We start from the raw sequence: 23,421 nt of genomic DNA on the forward strand, positions 1-23,421 counted from the left end.
TAACCTATACGAATATAGTCCGCACCTTAAACCAGAAAAAGCGCACCGAACTGATTCAGACGATGTGTCTTCGTCAACGGCGACTAGATAACCTAAGGAAAGAATAGAAATGAGCTACATCAACATATAGACCATTCTAAGCTCTAAAATAGATTAGGGTTTGATTAACTTACCCAAGGATGAACTTAGAATCGCCGGAATAACGATTCAAAAGTGATGGTTTAAGGATGCAGGGAAACAAGAAAGAATCCCAAATGATTCACCAACTTCTCTCTCACTTACTCTCTCTTTTCCTTCTCTCTCTTAGCTAGGGTTTATGAAATTCGTATGGCATAGAGAGTGAGGGTTTTAAGGTCTTTATATAGGCCTAACATTGATGAAAATAGCCCCAGGGCCAAGGTATACTTAGGTTATAACCAAATCAGGCTTCTCTCGATCCAACGGAGCGCTTTCGGTGGTCCTCTTTCCACGTGCGGTCAGACTTAAGCTCACTGACCATGGATCTAGGTCAGACTGAGTTTTTGTACCGATCGGATCTACAGATCAGTCGTGGCGGACCAATCTCAATTCAACAGTCACCGAAACTCGATCAGGTCCACAAGCACGATGACATGCCTGGGCCATCTTCCCTGATCCGAGGGTGAATTGGGTCAGAATCCAATGGTCAGATTGCTTAAAATCGTCGCGCAAGCGACACGACTCAGATTTCATAAAATCATATTTAATTTCTCACCGTTCTCACACTCTTTATTCCGGACTCAAATAAATCGACCCAGGACATCATCTGGACTTGATTTTTGAGGTGATGGTCAAGCCCAACAAGGTGACCATAACTGTCTAAGATCATCGCTATCAGACTTTCGACGTGCGGTCCAGGTCTGATCCAAAGATTCCAAATATTTTCGAGAGCAACTGGATTTAGTGTTGAATCCCAGATTTCAGAGTAACATAGCGCTAACGATTGTACAGGTTTTGAGTCTTGCAGATCAAATTTAAAGTGATTGATGCTAATTTCACAAGCAATCGAGTTTAGTGCAATTAACTTACAAATGACTTATCAAGAATCTGAGGTAGTACTTGGGTCTTTGCACGAAATTTTTCAGGTCATTACAACAAGAGAAGAAGAAATTCTTCACCAAGATACGCAAGTTCTTATGGGATGATCTTTATTTGTTTAAATATTTCCCAGACCAAATTCTAAGGAGATGTGTGCCAGATAATGAACATCAGAGTGTCATCTCCTTTTATCACTCTCGGTCCTGTGGTGGTCACTTTTCTGCTAAAAAGACCACGGCCAAAATTTTACAGTAGGGCTTTTACTGGCCCATGATGTTCAAAGATACTCATGAGTTTTACAAAGCTTGTAAGCATTGTCAGAAATTGGAAGGGTTGTCCCGTCGAAATATGATGCGTTTAAACCTCATTCTTATCATTGAAGCATTTAATTGTTAGGGCATCGATTTTATGGGACCATTCCCCTAATCTTTTGGGAATATTTACATTTTGTTAGCTGTACACTATGTCACTAAGTTGGTCAAAGCGATCTCGTGTCAGAATAATGATCGTAAAATGGTCATTTGATTCTCAAAAGAAAATATCCTTTCCCGATTCAAAACGCCTCAGGCCATCATTAGTGATAGAGGTTCATACTTTTATAATAGGCCATTTAAGAATTTAATGAAGAAATATGGCATCTCTCATAAAGTGAGCACTCCAAACCACCCGCAAACAAGTGGGCAAGCCGATATTTCCAATAGGAAAATTAAACAAATTCTGGAAAAAACGATTAACTCTGACCATAAGGATTTGTCAATCCATTTTACCAATGTTTTATGGGCCTACCGTACAACTTTTAAGACCCCCATTAGAATGTCTCCCTTTAGACTCGTCTATAGGAAAGACTGCCACTTACCTGTGGAGCTGGAGAATAGAGCCTACTAGGCTATCAAAAATCTAAACTTGAACTTGGACAACGCCGGCTCGCTGCGCCAGCTCCAACTAAATGAACTTAAGGAAAGCTGGAACGACGCTTATGAGAACTCAAGAATTTATAAGGACAGGATGAAGGTGTTCCATGATAGGAACATCCTTTGAAAATCATTTATAACTGGTCAAAAAGTCCTTCTGTACAATTCTCGGTTACATCTTTTTTCAGAAAAACTTCGATCTCATTGGACCAGCCCTTTCACTGTTACTAATGTCTATCCTCATGGGGCCGTCGAGATAAAGAATCTGACAAATGACAATATTTTCAAAGTGAATGCACATCGTCTCAAGCCATTTGTTGAGAAGTTTGATTTAGAGGACATGTATGAAACCCGTATCCTAGAAAGTACCATTCCATAGGCTCCCACAGTCCTCTAAGTCAAATTTCAACGACCCGCAACATGTAGATAGCATTTACACATAACCCTAAGTCGCATCCTAAGATTCTGAGTCGGCTCGACTCGAAACTTGTACCCTTGCGACCGCGCCATCGCTGCGGTTCCAACGCTACATCTCATGCGCCGATGCGATACCCTGGCCTGAAGTTGTGAGCCCGCATTTATTTCGAGGAAAACATCATGCAAGAGAATCTCTACCATATGTCAAATCAATCCATCAATCAAAGTACATAACCTATCAAGTCAAGTACTTTATCCCATCCTCAAGTTCACAACCCATCCCTAAAATCAACTCTCTCTCTCTCCACCCATCACCCATCACTCCTCTCTCTCATTTCTCACTCTTTCCAAGTAACTCTCAAGAGAGAGCCAACGTCTAAGAATCCTATGGGAGAAAGGATAAGTAAGGTGTGGCCCACTTTGTGAGACCTGTATCCTAGACCGTACCATTCTTTAGGCTTTTGCGGTCCTCCCGGTCGAATTCCGGCAACCCGCGATCTGTAATCGGCATTTGCGCGTGATCCTAAGCCGAGTCTTACAAACCGGAGTTGACTCGACCCGAAACTTGTATCCTTGTGACCGTGCCATGCCAAGAGATGTGGGCCCGCGTTCATTCTGAAGAAACACTGCGTGTTGCGAATTTCGAGAGAATTTCTATGACCCATCACATCAATCAATCAAGTACACATCATTTCACAAGTCAAGTACACCACCCATGCCCCATGCCACCTCACCCCTCACAAGTCAACTCTCTCTCTCCCCACCCATTCCTTTTTTACCCAAAATTCAACTAAACATATATCTTTCCATTTCTTTCCTTACAACAACCATTCCATCCATCCCTTACCATCCCATCACTCCTCTCTCTCTCCCCCATTTCAAACATATTCTCCCAAGCAACCATGGGAGGTGGATGTCCAAACTCTCCATGAGAAAGAGCTAGGTGTGGCCCACCTTCCTACCTGCCATCTCCACCCTCCAAAATCAATCTTAACCATTGAATCTAGATTCCTTAGAGCTCTAGAACCCGTTGGTGGAAGAAGGAAGAAAAGATCTTGAGGTGGGTGCTTTTTCTAAGATTAGATTTGTATCATTTTTCTTGGATTTGATGATTAAGGGCCCACATATGTGGGACCCATCTTGATGTATGTGTTGTATCAAAGAGGGACCCATAATGGTGAGGTCCCTCTGCTACTCCAATCTTCATGTCTCTCTCTCTCTCTCTCTCTCTCTCTCTCTCTCTCTCTCTCTCTCTCTCTCTCTCTCTTTCTCTTCTCTTCTCTTCTCTCTCTATTTTTTCCATGATGATGTGTGGCCCACCTATGTACACATCAGACCTGGACCATCCATCAAGAAGGACTGTCCAGTCGGCACAACCTTGCCAACCATCCAGCAGCTTTCTTGGCTGCCTATTTAGGCAGGCCTGGTTGAAAGGAAAGCACAAATACCAGCTTGATTTTGGGATGGCCCACTCACGTGGACCCCACCTGTACCCATAGGCCAGCAGGGCCCACGTGATGCATTGTATCCACGCTGTCCAGCAGCCGTGAGACCCTTCTGATGTGCGTGTGGCGTCCTCACCGTCCAGCAACTGGGACGGTGAGACCCACCCGGTGTATATGTTCTATACCCTCGTTGTTCATCTGTTGGGCCAGCAGCTACAGCTGCTGTGCAGCGTCAGCGGGACTGTGGGGCCGGACGTGAGGTATGTGTGTTATACACATCATCCATCTGCTGCATTAACGTCAACAGAGGGGCTGACAAATGAGGTTGTATTATATCTTACACCATCCATCACCAATCAAGGGCCCACCTAATCCTGACCGTCCAGATGTTGGACATCCAACAGCAGCAGCTGCTACTGGACCGTTGAAGGGAGAAAACAAACATTAGCTAGATCCACTGAGGTGGGCCACCACGTGGGAACCATCAGACTGTCCAAATCGTGGGAAACCACCTTGAATGTATGTATGTCACCCACGTCTAGGGGCCAGAACTGTAGGGCCTACCTTCACACTTGTGGACCCCACCCACGGTGTATGCATTTTAACTACATTGTCCATCCATGGAGGACACCTTAAGGATTCGTTCCATCCAGGCCGTCCGTTTGCCAGACGTCCAGCAGCCTGGATGGATGAAGAAATCACATATATTAGCTTTATGGTGGGTCCCACACATGTGAACCCACCTCTAGTATATGGTGTATACATTTCATCCCTACAGTCCGTGGACGGTGTGACCCATGTGAAGTATGTAGTTCATATCTAGGTTGTCCATCCACTATTAGGACTTGAGGCCACCTTGTGATGTGTTGTGGGATTCCATGATGCGTGTGTTGCATCTTAACCATCCATCTGTTTGGCGTCAGCAGGTTCTATGCGTCCCACCTTGATTACATGTATTTCATATCTAACCGTCCATCCATTTTGATTTGGTGCCCCACCATGATGTGTATATCTGCACTGTCTAGTTGGGATGGTGCTGGACGTGCTGGGCATGCTGCACATGGCATGTGAGACCCACATGAGGTAGTGTTTTATCCTAGCTGTCCATCATCTGGACGGTGGGACAGTACCGTGATGTATTAGTTTTATCCACACTATTCAAATCAACTGGATGGTGCTGGACCCGTTTGGACGATGCAGGAGTGCTCACCATGATGCACGTGTTCTGGCCACTCCGTCAAACTGTCCACTGACTGGAACAGTGGACCCACCATGAGGTATGTTTTTATCCAAACCGTTCATCCATTGTTGGATGATGGGACCCACCTTGCACGTGTGGGACCTCCACCGTCCAGCTGGACGTAGGACCCTTGACGCATGTATTCTATTTATACTACCATTTTACCATATCATGGGGCCACCTTGATTCATCTATTTCACCCACACTTGTGGACCCACCTAGGAAGAAGATTGGCCGGTACCTTACACCAGTAATATATCTGTTGTGTAGACGTCACCAAGTTCCGTGGGGTCCACCTTGATATATGATTTCACCCACACCGTCCGTGGGACGTGTGACCCACTTGGTATATGTATTTTATACCCATGCTGTCCATTGCGTGTGCAGGGCCCACCTATTATGTATATTAGGTCTATGTGCAGGGCCCACCTGTTGAGTATTTATGGCCCTTCTTGGCATGGCCCACTGAATTGTATATTAGGCCCAATGTGATTTTTTTTGTAGCCCATTTAGTGAGGCCCGTTGTAATGTGTAATAAGCCCACATGGCGAGTCCTGATGATTTTGATGTCATGTATATGTTTAATCCAAACGGCCCAATCTGTATTGTATAAGGCCCATTTTCCAAGGCCTAATGTGATGTGATGAGGCCCATTGATGTAGCCCACTTGATGTGTATAAGGCCCATGTGTAGGGCTCACCTATTGTGTATTTGAAGCCCATGGGTTGTGGCCCATTGTGATGTACTCGAGGCCCATTATGATATATTCGTGGCCTATGGGCAAGGCCCATTGTGATGTATGTTAGGCCCATGGGACGTGTGTAAGTGCTATAGTTTTTATCCCTGTCTGTTGTCAAATTTATGGTGCCAAAATCACTGTTATGTTATATATAACTTGCATAAGTGAAGCTCTCTCAAGGATCAACATTCATGAACAAGCTAAGCTCACAACAAGCAAAGTTCACAAGACAAGACTCAAGCTGAAGAGTTCAAGGCAGTTTGTACATTTTCAAGATTGAGGTACATCAAGATTTTAAGATTGAACTCATCAAGACTTCAAGGCTCATACTTCAAGGTCACTTGTTCCGAATGTTTCAATGTCCATACTTCATGGTTGAGGTTTGATTGACCATAGGTTGACCTTAGAAGTAGGTCATTTCGGATACATAAACCGAATGTTTATTTTACATGTGATTGGTCTATTCGTCGACTAGTCCTAGGTCTTCTTCGACTAGTCCTAGACTTGCTTCAACTAGTCTAAGAAATTCCTCGATCAGTCGTGAGTTTGTTACAAATTTCGGATGAAATCTGTTAGGCTTCGACTAGTCCAGGAATCTGTTCGACCAGTCGTAAGAACAGTGTCGACTGCATCTTCGACCAGTCGAACATCTTCGACTCGAATTCCAGCAAAGCTTTTCAGGACCTACGACTAGTTGAGGGAAACCTATGACCAGTCGTAGGTGACCTACGACCAATCGTAGGAGAGCTTCGACCAGTCGTAGAACGGTCAAAGCATATCCCGCCGGATTTTTCAAATATCTGTTATTGCTTCGACTAGTCGAAGAGCACTCTAGACTAGTCGAAGACCCGATCTTCTCACCTATAAATAGAGTACAAATCTCAGAAGAAATCATCGAATTAATTAATCTATTCAAGCCAATCTTCGTTGAACTTCTGAGAGATAATTCTGTGCTCCGTCTAAGCTAAGTGTGCTTATTTAACATTCTCTTTCCTTAGCTTTATTTTAATTGATTTTGTTTCTACTATTCCAATCTGATTTGATAAGAGGAATTATTATTCCCTTTCTTTGGAATCAAAATCAATTAAGGCAAGCCCTATTCGGTTTAATTTAAAATCTATTAGAATTAGAACCATTGTAATTGAGTACTGGACATTGAACTTGGACATTCAATCATCAACTCTGATTTGGTTCTACCAGGCTGCTACATCGAAGGAGATATTCAGGTATTTTACATATTGTAAATTCCTTTCTATTTTGGTTTCTTTCAAGATTTGCCAGAAAAATCTTGTTGTTTTAGTTATCTAAGGAGAGCCAGGAAAACTCAGAAGTGGGGTTTTTTTAATTGTGTAAGCCCACATATAAAGACACAATTGTAAAGGTTTTGGGTGAACCTGGGAAAACCTATTTTTAGTGAACGCTAATATCCCCTGTGTGAGGATATTAGGAGTGGAGTAGCTTTTTGTGTGGCTGTTGTTTAACAGTTGGTGAACACACAGGCGAACCACTATAAACCCTTGTGTTTGATTAATTTATTCTTCTAAATTTTAATTATTCTTTTATGGGATGTATGTATGGTGGTGAATGTTGTAATCATTTAATTCAAGCTTTGTGAGAATGTTGTAATAGTTTAGAATTTATTTTCTATTATTCTTTTATCAGCTTGATTTTCAATTTCATTTGAAAGTTGTTCCAGCAAGGTTGCCCTGCCATTTTTATGGTGTATGGTTGTCCCTAGAACAATACATTTTTTATTACAAGTTATTTCAATTCAGTTTGTATTTAATTCTGTATTCCTCTTCGATTTGAGATTTGATACAAAGACCTTTCTAGAAATAAGGTTGTCCTACCATAAACTCTGGTTTTTGGTGTAAGGTTGTCCTTAAAATAACATTTGTATCAACCTCTCAAGATCTGAATTTTGAGGTTATTTTTCTTTCCTGCATTGTAATTTACTTTGGCTATCATTTTCTTTTATATTCCGCTGTTATAAGTTTTATTTGACACTGTCCTATTCACCCCCCCTCTAGGACATATAGCTTGGCCTTTTCAAGTGGTATCAGAGCCTAATAGCTCTTTTTTAATTCTTGGATTTAATTCCTGAGCTAACGATTTAAGCTATTTAAGATGTCAAATTTTGATAGCCTTTCAATCACTAGGCCTCCACCCTTTGATGGCTCCAACTATGCCTATTGGAAAGCCAGAATGAGGATCTTCCTCAAATCAATGGATGAAAATGTGTGGCAAGCCACAGTGACTGAATGGAATCCTCCTATCATGGAAGTAACTGGGGTTGATGGTTCAAAATCAATGAAAGTCACACCATATTACCAATGGACCACCCTTCAGAAAAGTGAGAGTAGTGCAAATGCTAAAGCACTAAATGCAATTACTTGCGCACTATTACTGGATGAGTTCAAAAGAATCATTTCCTGTGATACTGCAAAGCAAGCTTGGGATATATTAGAAATGACACACGAGGGTACTACAATTATCAAAAAATCTAAAGTTCAACTCCTCACAACCAGATTTGAAGAAATTCATATGGAGGAAAATGAAATGTTTATGGACTTTTACACTAGATTGAATGACATTGTAAACTCAATGTGGGGTCTTGGCGATAAAATCCCAGAAAGTAAAGTGTGTGCAAAAATACTACGCTCACTTCCTGAACGGTTCAATTCTAAAGTAACCGCGATCTAGGAACTTCGTGATACGGATAATATGAGGGTAGAAGAACTAGTTGGTTCACTACAAACCTACGAGTTAACCTTTAAAGCTCCTGAAGGAAAATCTATCGCACTAAAATCTTCTAAATGTAATTCTAAATATAATTCAGAAGATGATATGGCTCTTTTAGCTAAAAAATTTTACAAGATTTTCAAAAGCAAGAAAAAGGTTGATTTTCAAAAATCAAATGATAAAAAGAAGTTTAGACCCAAATTTTGAAAATCTTTGAAAGATAGTCAATGTTACAACTATCAAGATTATGGGCACTTAGCAAATAGATGTCCTAAAAGGGACAAACCCAAGAAGAAGGGTATGTTGGCTACATGGGATGAATCATCTGATTCTGAAGGTTCTTCTGAATCAAAAGATTCTGAAACTGAGTCGGGCAATGAGGTTAAAGCTCTTATGACTCTAGCCAAATTCACATTTTCAGATAATGACTCAACAAGTGAAGAAAATCTGAATAGTGAATGTGAAAATGAAGATGATCTTCAAGACGCTTACAATGCCCTATATAAGGAAAGTTGTAAAATTGCTGTCAAACTTAAACTTCAAAAAGAAAAGTTTTCTAAACTCAAAAATTGTTTTGAATCACTTGTCTTAGAAAAATCACAAATTTCAGATTGTTTTGAAAAATCAAAATGCGATTTGGAATTCAAAAACTCCCTAATTATTGATTTAAAATCTGAAACTGAGAAACTTAAAAATGAAGTATCTTCTCTTCTGAGTCTAAAGGACACATGGAAATATGCCCAAGGTGATCCAAAGTTAGAGAAACTTTTATCCGGATCTAGAAAATGTGGCGATCGATCCGGGTTGGGCTATGATAAAAATTTATCTCCTAAACAAATGTATACTCCTCCTATGTTTGTTAAAGGAGAGTCCTCAAACTCAAAAGGGAAAAGTACTTATCAAGATTTTTCTAGAAATTCAAAAACTTTTCAAAAACCTAGAAGCAGCCATGTCAACTTTAATCAGAAACGAAATCCACTAGCTGAAAAGATAGTTGATTTACTCAAGGAGCTCTTAAAATCTAACTCTATAGGTCATTCCTACAAATGTACACAAAAGAAGACCAACTATGTTCCTAAACCCAAAACAGTTATGAAATAGGTTCCTAAAGTCACCTGCTTGGTTGCTCACACTGCTTTCAAAGCAACAAGTCATTCAAAGTGGTACTTAGACAGTAGATGCTCCAGGCATATGACAGGTGACAAAGCTTTATTCACGAATCTGAAAGATATGACTGATGGTTCAGTCACATTTGGTGATGGTAGCAATTGCAAGATTATAGGCCAAGGTACGGTTCAACTTTTTAATCTTCCGGTGTTTAAAAATGTTTTATACGTTGAGGGTTTAAAACATAACTTGCTTAGTATATCACAAATATGTGATAATAACCATAATGTTCGGTTTTCTAATCAAAGCTATGAAATACTAAACAATAAGGGTTCTGTAATATTAACTGGACGTAGAACATCTGAAAATTGCTATATTATTAGTGAATCTAGCTCATCTAATCAAACATGTTACATGGTCCATACAGACGAGACTAATTTATGGCATAAACGTCTTGGACATGTACATTATCGAAATTTATATCGATTGAGCAAACAAGAACTTATAAGAGGTTTACCCAAACTTCAGAAATTAGATAAAATATGTGGTGATTGCCAGATAGGCAAACAAACAAAGAACTCACACAAAAAGGTGAATTCAAATACCACATCAAGACCACTCGAACTTCTCCACATGGATCTGATAGGACCTACCAGAACGGAAAGTCGTGGTGGGAAAAAGTATATCCTGGTAATAGTTGATGACTTTACCAGATATACGTGGGTAGTCTTCTTAAGGGACAAATCTGAAACCCTTAAAGAAGTAAGAAAAGTTCTCAAAAGGATTCAAACTGAAAAATCTTCTCAAATCAGTAAAATTCGTAGTGATCATGAATATGAGTTTGAGAATAGCAATTTTGAGAAGTTTTGTACCGACCAAGGAATATTACATGAATTCTCTGCTCCCAAAACTCCACAACAAAATGGAATTGTTGAAAGAAAGAATATAGTGCTTCAAGAAATGGCTAATGTCATGTTGAATAGCATGAAGCTCTCTAAAAATCTTTGGGCTGAAGCAGTCAACACAGCTTGTTATATTATTAACCGAGTCTACACTAGAAAAGATAATAATAAAACGGCTTACGAATTGTGGTTCAATAAAAAGCCTACTGTTAAATACTTTCGAGTTTTTGGCTGCAAGTGTTATATTTTACATGATCGTGAAAATTTGGGAAACTTCGATACGAATAGTGATGAAGGGATTTTTCTAGGATATTCCTTAAACAGTCGAGCTTATAGGGTTCTGAACAAAAGGACTGGTGTGATTCAAGAATCCATTAATGTTGTCATTGATGATCACTTAAACACGCCAATTCCTAATTCAGATAATGATGAAGTACTAATCATTGATAAACCTGATACTTCATCGAATCAGACTGATTCTGAGTTGAGGACTGTTAAAGATCATCCAACCACACAAATTCTTGGAAACCCTCTCACCGGTGTTCGCACCCGTAGACAACTTGAGGATATATGTAATTATGTATGTTTTACATCCCAAATAGAACCATCTAACGTAAAAGAAGCTCTTGCTGATGAGAACTGGATTGTTGCGATGCAAGATGAGCTTAACCAATTCATAAGAAATGATATTTGGTATCTCGTACCAAGACCTAAAGATAAACAATCATTGGAACAAAATGGATTTTCAAAAATAAGTCTGACGAATGTGGAAATATAATTAGAAACAAGGCTAGACTAGTGGTACAAGGTTATACTCAAATTGAAGGGATTGATTTCGATGAAACCTTTGCACCAGTAGCACGTCTTGAATCTATCAGACTATTTATATCCATTGCTTGTTTTAAAAAGATAAAGATCTATCAGATGGATGTGAAAAGTGCTTTTCTAAATGGCGATTTACATGAAGAAGTCTATGTTGAACAGCCAATGGGTTTTGAAGACTCCAAAAATACTGATCATGTATATCGGCTTAAAAAGGCACTTTATGGATTAAAACAAGCACCTAGGGCATGGTATGAGAAACTAACGAAATTTCTTCTAAGTCATAATTTTCAAATGGGATCTGTCGATAAAACTTTGTTTATTAAGAAACATAATGATCATATCTTAATGGTGCAGATTTATGTTGATGATATCATTTATGGATCAACTTGTACTGACTTGACTACTGAGTTTGCAGATTTGATGAAATCACGGTTCGAAATGAGCATGGTTGGGGAATTGACTTATTTCCTTGGATTGCAAGTAAAGCAACAACCTGAAGGAATATTCATTTCTCAATCTAAGTATGCCTTGAATCTAATCAAGAGATTTTGATTTGAGAATGGCAAGAATTTCGATACTCCTATGAGTACTACCCTGAAACTCTCAAAGGACTCTAATGGTAAAAATGTTGACTCAAAACTTTATCGGAGTATGATTGGTAGTTGGTTATATTTAACTGCTAGTAGACCTGATATTTCTCTAAGTGTTGGTATTTGCGCAAGATATCAATCTGATCCTAAAGAATCTCACTTGATTGCTGTCAAGCAAATTATTAGATATGTCGTAAGTGCTGTAAATCTTGGTCTCTGGTATCCTCATGAGACTAGTGTCCAATTAGCTGGGTACTCGGATGCTGACTGGGCTGGTAATCTAGATGATAGAAAATCAACCAGTGGTGGTTGTTTTTTTATTGGAAATTGTCTAGTTTCCTGGTTTAGTAAAAAACAAAATTCTATATCACTTTCAACAGCTGAAGCTGAGTATATCGCAGCTGGTAATGCATGTACATAGCTTGTTTGGATGCAACGAATGCTAAGTGATTATGGAATTAAACAGGATTCTATGTTATTACATTGTGATAATTCCAGTGCGATAAATATTTCAAAAAATCTTATTCAGCATTCTCGTACTAAGCACATTGACATTAGATTTCATTATATAAGGAAATTAGTAGAAGAAAAAGTTATATCTCTAGAATATATTCCTACTAAAGATCAACGTGCTGACATTTTCACAAAACCTCTCGATAAAAGTAGGTTCAAAAAGATGAAATTTGATCTTGGCATGTGCATTTTAAATTGATAATTTATGCCTTCTTATATTATAGTGTATATATTTGCTAGATTAAATTCTAATTTTTGTAGAATTTGCAAGTAATTTGAATTTTTAGGGTTTATACGACCAGTCGTGAGTATACACGACCAGTTATCCTACGACCGGTCGTAGATACCCACGACCAGTCGTGGAACACGGGTTTCACTTCAAATTGGAGATTTTTCACTTTCTTCCTCATTTCTTCTTTCTTCTCCTTGGAGCCGAACTTCGACTTGTCGAACCCATCCTTCAAGTTCTTCAAGGTTAGTGTTCCAAATCCCATTTTTCTTGCATATTTGTGTCTAGATTGTTTCCTTTTCTCTCTTGAAGCTTTCTATTTTGAAAATCATTGAGATTTGGGGTTTAGATTGTGAAAAATCTGTTTTGATTAAACCCACTTCTCAATCCTTTGCAACTTCTTAATTTCTTGAAATCCTTGTTGCAAATGGCTTCTAGAGGTAGAAAAACTACTTCACGTGGTCCTTCTTCTTCCTCCAGATCGACCGCTATCTCTAAACGTCATCTTCTTGTTTCCAATAATGATCCATCATATGTTAGGGACATTAGATCACGTAATGTTATCGTTGAACATCCTGTTGATGTCAATCATATTGCACCTTTTGACATCCTTCCTATGCTTGAAGCTGTAGGTTGGGTTAACTTATTACATTGGGGTGGGCCTGCATACCGGTCCATTGCCCAATCCATGTTTACATGTATTAGTGCATTTTCACAGGATAATTTAACTTTTCAAATTTCTACTAGAGAAGGGCCTTTTGACGTTGATCGTCATTTAATTTCAGCCCTTACGGAAATTCCTTTGAATGATGAGGGTATTCCTATTCATAATTTAACTGATAACCCTCAATGTCTGAAAAACGCATGCTCACTAGAGATTTGTGCAACATGGATGTTCAATGGACTCAAAAAGGGAATGCGCTCCCCGCAAGGTATTTGTTACCCAAGTACAGAATTCTCCACAGAATCTTTGTGTCTGATCTGTATCCTCATTCGGATAATAAATCTGACTTAACTTCGTTTATGGTTCGTGTTATCCATGCTATTTCACATGGTACTCAGATTTGTTTGCCTTCCTTAATCTGTCATTTCATTATTCAGTTTTGACTCCATCTTGGTCATAGTGACATTCCTTTTGCCTATTTTATGACTGTATTGGCTACACATATGTTAGTCGATATGCCAGTTGATGAGGCACCCATCCATCATCTGATCTTCAACAACACTAATATCAATAAGATAAAGTTGGATCTGCTTCCTGAACAAGGTGATGGTGGTGGTGGTGGTCATGAAGAAGCTAGTGTTGACATTAATATGGATGATATTTTTGAGGAACTGGATTCTGACTCAGCAAATGATCCAGATTTTGTACCATCTAATATTGATGCACGTCTGAGTGCATTAGAGGGTAAAGTTGAGAATATAAATGTAAAGTTTGAAAACATGTCTGTTGCTCATGATTTGCAATTCAAGTACATGCACAAATATCTTAGGCGCTTGAACAAAGGCATGCACCAACTTGATCCCTCTATTCCTGCTCCTTCATCAAGTTCTAGTTCTGAGTAGTTTTTATGTGTCTTCTGGTTTGTAATAACTTTATAACTTAGCACTTGGCTAATTTTGAGTTGGATTCTATTTATGTTTTATGCTGGATATTTGTTCTTGATGTAATATTTATGTTGGATATATGTGATGCTATCTTGAGTATCTCTATGACTCTTTTGCTATACTCTCTTACTTCCTCATGTTTCCTCTCATGACTTCCTTTATTTAGTTCTCCTTTGTCATATTGTGACAAAAAGGGGGAGAATGGTTTGTTCTTAATGTGATTGTGAGAGGATAGCATTGGTTATGTTACTCAGGGGGAGTTAGGGGGAGTATATGTTTGATCTTGTTGAATGAAACTGGTTGAATGTTGAATTTGATTTGCAGGTTGAATATTGAATATTGATTTGCAGGTATTAACCAGTTGTTTGACTTTTGTTTAGTTTATCTTGGTTATGCGTTTTGTCATTAATTTGACAAAGGGGGAGATTGTAAGTGCTATAGTTTTTATCCCTGTCTGTTGTCAAATTTGTGGTGCCAAAATCACTGTTATGTTATATATAAATTGCATAAGTGAAGCTCTCTCAAGGATCAACATTCATGAACAAGCTAAGCTCACAACAAGCAAAGCTCACAAGACAAGACTCAAGCTGAAGAGTTCAAGGCAGTTTGTACATTTTCAAGATTGAGGTACATCAAGATTTCAAGATTGAACTCATCAAGACTTCAAGGCTCATACTTCAAGGTCACTTGTTCCGAATGTTTCAATGTCCATACTTCATGGTTGAGGTTTGATTGACCATAGGTTGACCTTAGAAGTAGGTCATTTCGGATACATAAACTGAATGTTTATTTTACATGTGATTGGTCTGTTCTTCGACTAGTCCTAGGTCTTCTTCGACTAGTCCTAGACTTGCTTCGACCAGTCTAAGAAATTTCTCGATCAGTCGTGAGTTTGTTACAAATTCCGGATGAAATCTGTTAGGCTTCGACTAGTCCAGGAATCTGTTCGACCAGTCGTAGGAACAGTGTCGACTGCATCTTCGACCAGTTGAACATCTTTGACTCGAATTCCAGCAAAGCTTTTCAGGACCTACGACCAGTCGAAGGAAACCTACGACCAGTCGTAGGAGAGCTTCGACCAGTCGTAGAACGGTCAAAGCATATCCCGCCGGATTTTTCAAATATCTGTTATTGCTTCGACTAGTCGAAGAGCACTCTAGACCAGTCGAAGACCCGATCTTCTCACCTATAAAAAGAGCACGAATCTCAGAAGAAATCATCGAATTAATTAATCTATTCAAGCCAATCTTCATCGAACTTCTGAGAGATAATTCTGTGCTCCGTCTACACTGAGTGTGCTTATTTAACATTCTCTTTCCTTAGCTTTATTTTAATTGATTTTGTTTCTACTATTCCAATCTGATTTGATAAGAGGAATTATTATTCCCTTTCTTTGGAATCAAAATCAATTAAGGCAAGCCCTATTCGGTTTAATTTAAAATCTATTAGAATTAGAACTATTGTAATTGAGTACTGGACATTAAACTTGGACATTTAATCATCTACTCTGATTTGGTTCTACTGGGCTGCTACATCGAAGGAGATATTCAGGTATTTTACATATTGTAAATTCCTTTCTATTTTGGTTTCTTTCAAGATTTGCCAGAAAAATCTTGTTGTTTTAGTTATCTGAGGAGAGTCAGGAAAACTCAGAAGTGGAGTTTTTTTAATTGTGTAAGCCCACATACAAAGACACAATTGTAAAGGTTTTAGGTGAACCTGGGAAAATCTATTTTTAGTGAACGCTAATATCCCCTATGTGAGGATATTAGGAGTGGAGTAGCTTTTTGTGTGGCTGTTGTTTAACAGTTGGTGAACACACAGGCGAACCACTATAAACCCTTGTGTTTGATTGATTTATTCTTCTAAATTTTAATTATTCTTTTATGGGATGTTTGTATGGTGGTGAATGTTGTAATCATTTAATTCAAGCTTTGTGAGAATGTTGTAATAGTTTAGAATTTATTTTCTGCTATTCTTTTATCAACTTGATTTTCAATTTCATTTGAAAGTTATTCCAGCAAGGTTGCCCTGCCATTTTTATGGTGTATGGCTGTCCCTAGAACAATACATTTTTTATTACAAGTTATTTCAATTCAGTTTGTATTTAATTCTGTATTCCTCTTCGATTTGAGATTTGATACAAAGACCTTTCTAGAAATAAGGTTGTCCTACCATAAACTCTGGTTTTTGGTGTAAGGTTGTCCTTAGAATAACATTTGTATCAACCTCTTATGATCTGAATTTTGAGGTTATTTTTCTTTCCTGCATTGTAATTTACTTTGGCTATCATTTTCTTTTATATTCCGCTGTTATAAGTTTTATTTGGCACTGTCCTATTCACCCCCCCCCCCCCTCTAGGACATATAGCTTGGCCTTTTCAACGTGGCCCATTGTAACGTATCTCCACCCCATGGTGATTGTATGAGGCCCTTGTATGAGGCCATGGGCCCACGATACGTTTAGCTCTATGTGGACCACTCCTTGGGAGCAATGTTGGCTAAATGTCTACACTAATGGGTGATGATGGTTAAATATCCACATTGTGACCTTCCCTTAGACCCTTTGTTAGGCCGATTGTCGATTCTGAATGTTGAGGCTGATTCCAATTGTCGATTCTGATTGTCGAGGCTGATTCTGATTGTCGGGCCAATTGTCGAGACTGATTCTGATTGTTGAGGCCGATTCTGATTGTGGAGGTTGATTCCGATTAGTAAGGCTGATTCTGATTATCAAGGCCGATTCTGATAGTTAAGGTCAATTTCGATTGTCGAGGCCGATTTTGATTGTCAATGCCGATTCCGATTATCAAGGCCGATTTCGATAGTCGAGGCCGATTTTGATTGTCGAGGCCAATTCTGATTATTGAGGCCGATTGTCGAGGCTGAATCCAATTGTCGAGACCGATTTCGATTAGCACGGCCGATTTCGATTGTCAAGGCTAATTCCAATTGCCGAGACCGATTGCCGTGGCCGATTGTATAGGCCGATTGCCGAGGCTAATAATCAATGTCAATTATCGGTGCCGATTATCGATACCAATTATGAGTATGTGACAGCATAGCATCATGTACATGCCCATACACATCATCTTCATGTGTATTATGAGATGTGGTTGACCATTGCCTATGCCTTGGGCAGGTTATTATGAGACTCCCTGATAGGCAAAAATTATCTCACATGAGTGCACGGTATGCGCAAGATTGATACATGACTGGATTGTATGACTCATGCATCTTGCATTGTGTGTTGTGATTACTATACGGCCTAGCGACATCAGGGCCATAGCCTCCATAAGCATGTCGTGGATAGTTAGATGGGACACTGAAAATGTTTGGTTTGAGCATCTGGGCACTTTAGATGTCCGTAGGTGAAAGTCCCAACGTCTAAACCGAGTGGATACATGAGCGCCCGAGTGCCGAGTACCAGTAGGCCGCGTCTCCCACTGTGTCGTGGTCGGTTGGGAGGGGGTGTGGCCTTATTTGCCTAAGTGAGGGGGCTGTAAGCTAGGCTAAGTTTGACCAGCTCCCAAATGGGTCCGCTATTGACGAGCCGGGTAGGCTTTGGTATACTACTGGCAGGTGGGTAGTGAGGTCTTTTCCAAACGCTGGTTTGCTGGGTTGGCTGGGGTGGTAGCCAACTTGGAGTGTACTAGACCCTGATGATGATCCCAGAGATGTATGGTATTGTTATATGGACTTATTGAGTAGGAGTTGTATACTCATTCATTCATTCATTCACTATCCACTCGGGCTGGTGGTGCGCAACTATTTATTACGTGTACCTTCGCAAAGGCCAGGATTTCAATTAGGACGCGCAACTAACCTGAGATCAGGAGTTTACCACATTGAGTCTGACTATCCAAATTAGGTATGGGACTAGTTTGGATAGGAGTCCCTTGTGATGGACCCCATAGCCTGCGATACTAGTACTATCATCTCGACTTCATACTCCAGCTTGGTCATTTCATTCACATCGCATATTGCATTACATCCACAGGCATATGGCATTTTAGGTTGCTATTTTTCTACACTTATATGGCCTAGACAAACTTAGCAGGATTTACATATTGCATTATATCATCGACATTTGACATTTAGCTCTCTTTGATTCCTCATTTGCGTAGCTCTTCTGAATTGAATATTGTATTGCATCATCGATATCTAATATCTGGTCCATTATGTTTCCGTATTACATGGCTGATTTACATTACTTTCTCAGTATATGACAATGGCTTGCTATATCTTTCCATTGTATACCCTGGATGAGGTTGATGATATTTTTATGGACATATCAGTATTTCTGCTTACTCTGATATGGTATGATTTATAGACTTACAGTATTTCCGCTTACTTTGATATCGTATGATTCATAATCTTGCCAATAATTTCTATATTGTATGATTAAGGCATTGTATTAAATACTTGGCACTTATCTTGTGCACACACTTACACCACCCTCTAAGCTTTCTATAAGCTTATGCATGATAGATGCATACAGGTGACATTAGGTTGCAGCAGCGTTGAGCTTGGAGTGTACAGCTAACTTCTGGAGCTTTAATTTTCAATATATGTATTTCCCTTTCAGCATTGTATTCAAATGTTTATATTAGTGGATATGTGATAATGATGTTGCCTTTGTGATTTGGGTAAACTTGTGGTTATGCTTCTTATGAGACAAATGTACGTTGGAAAATCCTCCTTGTAGGATCCCAGGATTGGAATCTGGCGTATGCACGTTGGGAGCTGAGAATGGGGTACTATGGAGGCTGTCGTCACCGGATTCGTTGATCGAAAATTTTGTGAGCCTGGTTTCCGAGTTTGGGGCATGACACACTTCCTACCCCAAGATCCTCACCATCCAACCCTTCAACTTTCACCATCCTCCATCAAAGAGGAAGCTTAGGAACTCAGAAGATCAAAGAGCCTAAAAGATTTACAATCGGTGGGTAATCCACCATTGATTTTAATTTAAGACCCACTTATGATGGGACCCACTTGATGTATGTTTTAGATTACATGGAAGGGATGACCCATAGTGCCAGGGTCCCTCTCTCTCTCTCTCTCTCTCTCTCTCTCTCTCTCTCTCTCTCTCTCCCCCCCTCTCTCTGACAGCATAGCATCATGATACATGCCCATACATAGCATAGCATCATAATACATGCCCATACGCATTATCCACATATTTGTTATGAGATGTGATTGACTATTGCATATGTCATAAGGCAGGTTATTTATGAGACTCCCTGATAGGTGGAGTATCCCACATGAGCGCACGGTATGCACAAGATTGATGCATAATTGGACTATGTGACTCATGCATCTCATATTTTGGGATATGACTATTATACGCCCTAGTGACATCAGGGTCATGGCCTCCACAGGCATATCGTGGATGGCCAGATGGGACACTAAAAATCTTTTTCTACATAGGGTGCCACAGATGTCCCTGGGTGAAAGTCCCTAAACCTCCGTGGCTAGGAAACGCTCCAATGTCTAGACCGAGTGGATACATGAGCACCCAAGTGTCAAATACCAGTAGGCCACGTCTCCCACTGTGTCGTGGTCAATTGGAAAGGGTTGTGACCTTACCCGCCCGAGGGTAGGGGCATCGCTAGGATGAGTTTGACCAACTCATAAATGGGTTTGCTATCAATGTGTCAGGTAGATATTGGCTGACTACTAGCCAAGAGGATAGTGAGGTCTCTTCCACTTGCATGGTTGCCCGTCCAGTAGGCAGCGATCGCGTGTAGAGTGTACTAGACCCCGGTGATGATCCTAGAGATGTACTGTACTGATATGTAGACTTATTGAGTAGGAGTTGCATACCCATTCATTCATTCATTTACTATCCACTCGGGGTGGTGGTGCGTAACTAATTATTATGTGTACCTTCGTAATGGCCAGGATTTCGGTTAAGGCACGCGACCAACCTGAGATCAAGAGTTTACCACATTGAGTCTGACTATCCAAATTTAGGTATGGGACCAGTTTGGATAGAAGTCCCTTGTGATGGACTCATAGCGTGCGATACTATATACTATCATCCCGACTTCATACTCCAGCTCGGTCATTTCATTCGCATCGCATATTTCATTGCATCCTCAGTACATAGCATTTAGTTTACTGTGCTTCTGTGTTACATAACCTGATTAAGGTTGACAGTATTCATGGACTCGGTATCTGATATTTAGCTTACTATGTCTCTGTATTGCATAGCCAATCTACATTGCTTTCTCAGTATATGATACTGGCTTATTATGTTTTTGCATCGCATAGCCTGGATAAGGCTGATGGTATTTATGAACTTGCTAGCATGTTTCCGCATTACTATAATATTGCATTCTGAGCACGCTTACCTTGTGCACACACTTACACCACCCTCTAAGCTTTCTATAAGCATATGCACGATATATGCGTGCAGGTGACGTTAGGTCACAGCAGTGTTGAGCTTAGAGCGTGCAGCTGTATTCTGGATCTTTGATTTTCGACATATGTATATTTCCCTTTCAACACTGTATTCAACTATTTATATTAGTGGATATGTGATGATGATGTTGCCTTTGTGATTTGGGTAAACTTGTAATTATGCTTCTTACAAGATAAATGTACATTGGAAAATCCTCCTTATAGAATCCCATGATCGAAACCTAGTGTATGGGCGTTGGGAGCCGAGAATGGGGTACTACAGAGGCTGTCGGCATCGGATTCGGCGATCAGGAGTTTTGTGAGCTTGGTTTCCGAGTTTGGGGCGTGACAACATGTCCATGTCTCTTATTGATCCTATGTACCAGGATTGACCTCCTAGTCTGATGGAGGTGTAGTTAGGTTTATTGCTTTCATAGGATTTAAGATTAGGATAGTTTGATTTCAATTTTTTTATTTTTCATGCTAACCCATTTACATGTTAAGAACTTTGAAAAAGCTTCAATTCTCCTTCTTCACGTATTATCTTCCCTTCACTTCTCATTTCTTTTAGCTGTCTCATGTGCATTGCATGCTCATATCTTTTACATTGAGGACAATGTAGGTTTTAAGTTGGAGGTGTAGATTAGGTAAACTAATTAGTGTTTTCTTAGTTTTGAGTAAAATTTGTGAAAATTTTCAAATTTTCAAGTTAAAAACATGTTTAGGAAATGATCATTTGTGGAATTAAGAATGCTTTCAGTATGATGATAAGATGGAGATTGAACTTTGAATTATTAGAGTTTGATCAACTAAATAGAGTATCGTCTAAATTCTTACATTTAATTGATTAAGAGGAAGTTTGAATATCATGTTAATCTAAGTCACAAGCCACATTCAAATTGCTTTCTATGAATTGTACTATAATTTCTCATTGTTAGTATGTGTATCATTAATAGATATTAAGAATTAAGTATGAAGAATTTTATGCACCTTAAAAAGATGAAAAGAACCAGTTAAAAAACAGAGAGATCAACAAAAAGTCATGTATGATGAAAAGACTGGAAAGGAATGAAAAGTCTGAAAAGAATGAATAAATAAAAGGGACCGTCGATATAAAATCAAAAACTAAAAAAAGAAGGAAAAGGTGATAAGTTTGGAATCAATACTTGATTATTCAATAAAACTTGAGGTGATGAGCATGGCTAACATTATGAAATAGAGTATGTTATGGAAAATAAAAAGAATTCACTAAGCACATTGGAAAATTTTGATATCTGAACTCATACTCTGTTAAGGCATAAAAAAGATCAGAAGAAAATAGAAGAAATCCTAAAAAGAAAAAGAAAATATCTTCCTTGAAAGAGTTGTACAGCACATAATGAGGATGCAAGGAAAGAAGAGTTGTGCGGCGCACAATGAGGATGCAAGGGAAAAAAAGGTTGTGCAATGCACAATAAGGGTTACTATGAGAGAAGAGTTGTGCAGCGCACAAAGAATAGGACCGCACAACAGGTGTGACCGCACAAAGGGTCAACACACAACAGCTCCAGTGGGATGCTGGCACATGCGAAAGGCTATATATACCCCACTATCCCACATGTATTATTCATTAGAGCAATATCAAGATAGTTAAGAGAGATCCAGACTTCAGAAAGACTCAAGTACTAGAGGAAGTCATTGTGCGGCGCACAACACCATGGGCGCACAACTCCCATGAGCGCACAACCCCATGGGTGCACAACATTGCAGGTGTGCGACATGGAATTGGTTAGATCAGAGAGAATATTAGTCCGGCATAATCATAGTTCCATATTGAAGATCATGATGCAATCCGAGATGTTGCAAAAATTGATATAAAACATTTAATATTTGTATCTTGGATTATGTAAATGCTTTACTTTAGAATCAAATGAGACAAATGTAATGCCCCGGATTTTGAGGGTCGAGCAAAGCTCAACTCCCAAGATCCAACGCATCACTTATGCAACATAGATAATGATGTTTAAATATTATCCATATTAGTGCATTAAACATGAGAGTGATTACACTAAATCAGCATATCATACTCCAGAGTTAATGTAATTAAGCAAGCGGAAGACTGAGATAGATATATAAGGTATATGTACGTGTTTCACAACCTCCAGAGTATGAGTATATTACCGGGCCAAATATATACATATTTTAACTCAAAATATACAAAATGAAAAAATGTAAGTGTCCAACTAATCCATGTATCCTTGAAATCCCTTCGAAGCAGCATGAGTTCTACATACACCTGCTAGAGAGCTGAACATAGGAGAACTCTTCCTCCTCATCTGCGAAGTCCAACTCTGCTGCATATACATCCTCATCACCTGCATCTATAACAGAGTCTGGTTGGTGTTTTAAAACACCGTCCCAAAGCGAGAGTGAGTGATCAACTCAATGGTACTATAAGGCAAAGGTTAACATGTTATCAATTTAATCAAGCAGTAATGATAAAGCAGTACAACAATCATTCCCTAACGACTCTTATTAATACAGGAATGGTATGCAGTAATGATGCATGCCCTCATACAATACTCCCTCGAGCGACTACATCAACTATTCGCGCATGGCAAACTCCCTAAATTACACTTCCTCGCCAAGCACATGTAATGCGGTGCATGATCGTGTTAGCCGAGTACTTAATTAGGCTTATTCATACAGCA

This window comes from Magnolia sinica, chromosome 6 (genome assembly GCF_029962835.1).
Source record: "Magnolia sinica isolate HGM2019 chromosome 6, MsV1, whole genome shotgun sequence".
Taxonomy (NCBI): Eukaryota; Viridiplantae; Streptophyta; class Magnoliopsida; order Magnoliales; family Magnoliaceae; genus Magnolia; species Magnolia sinica.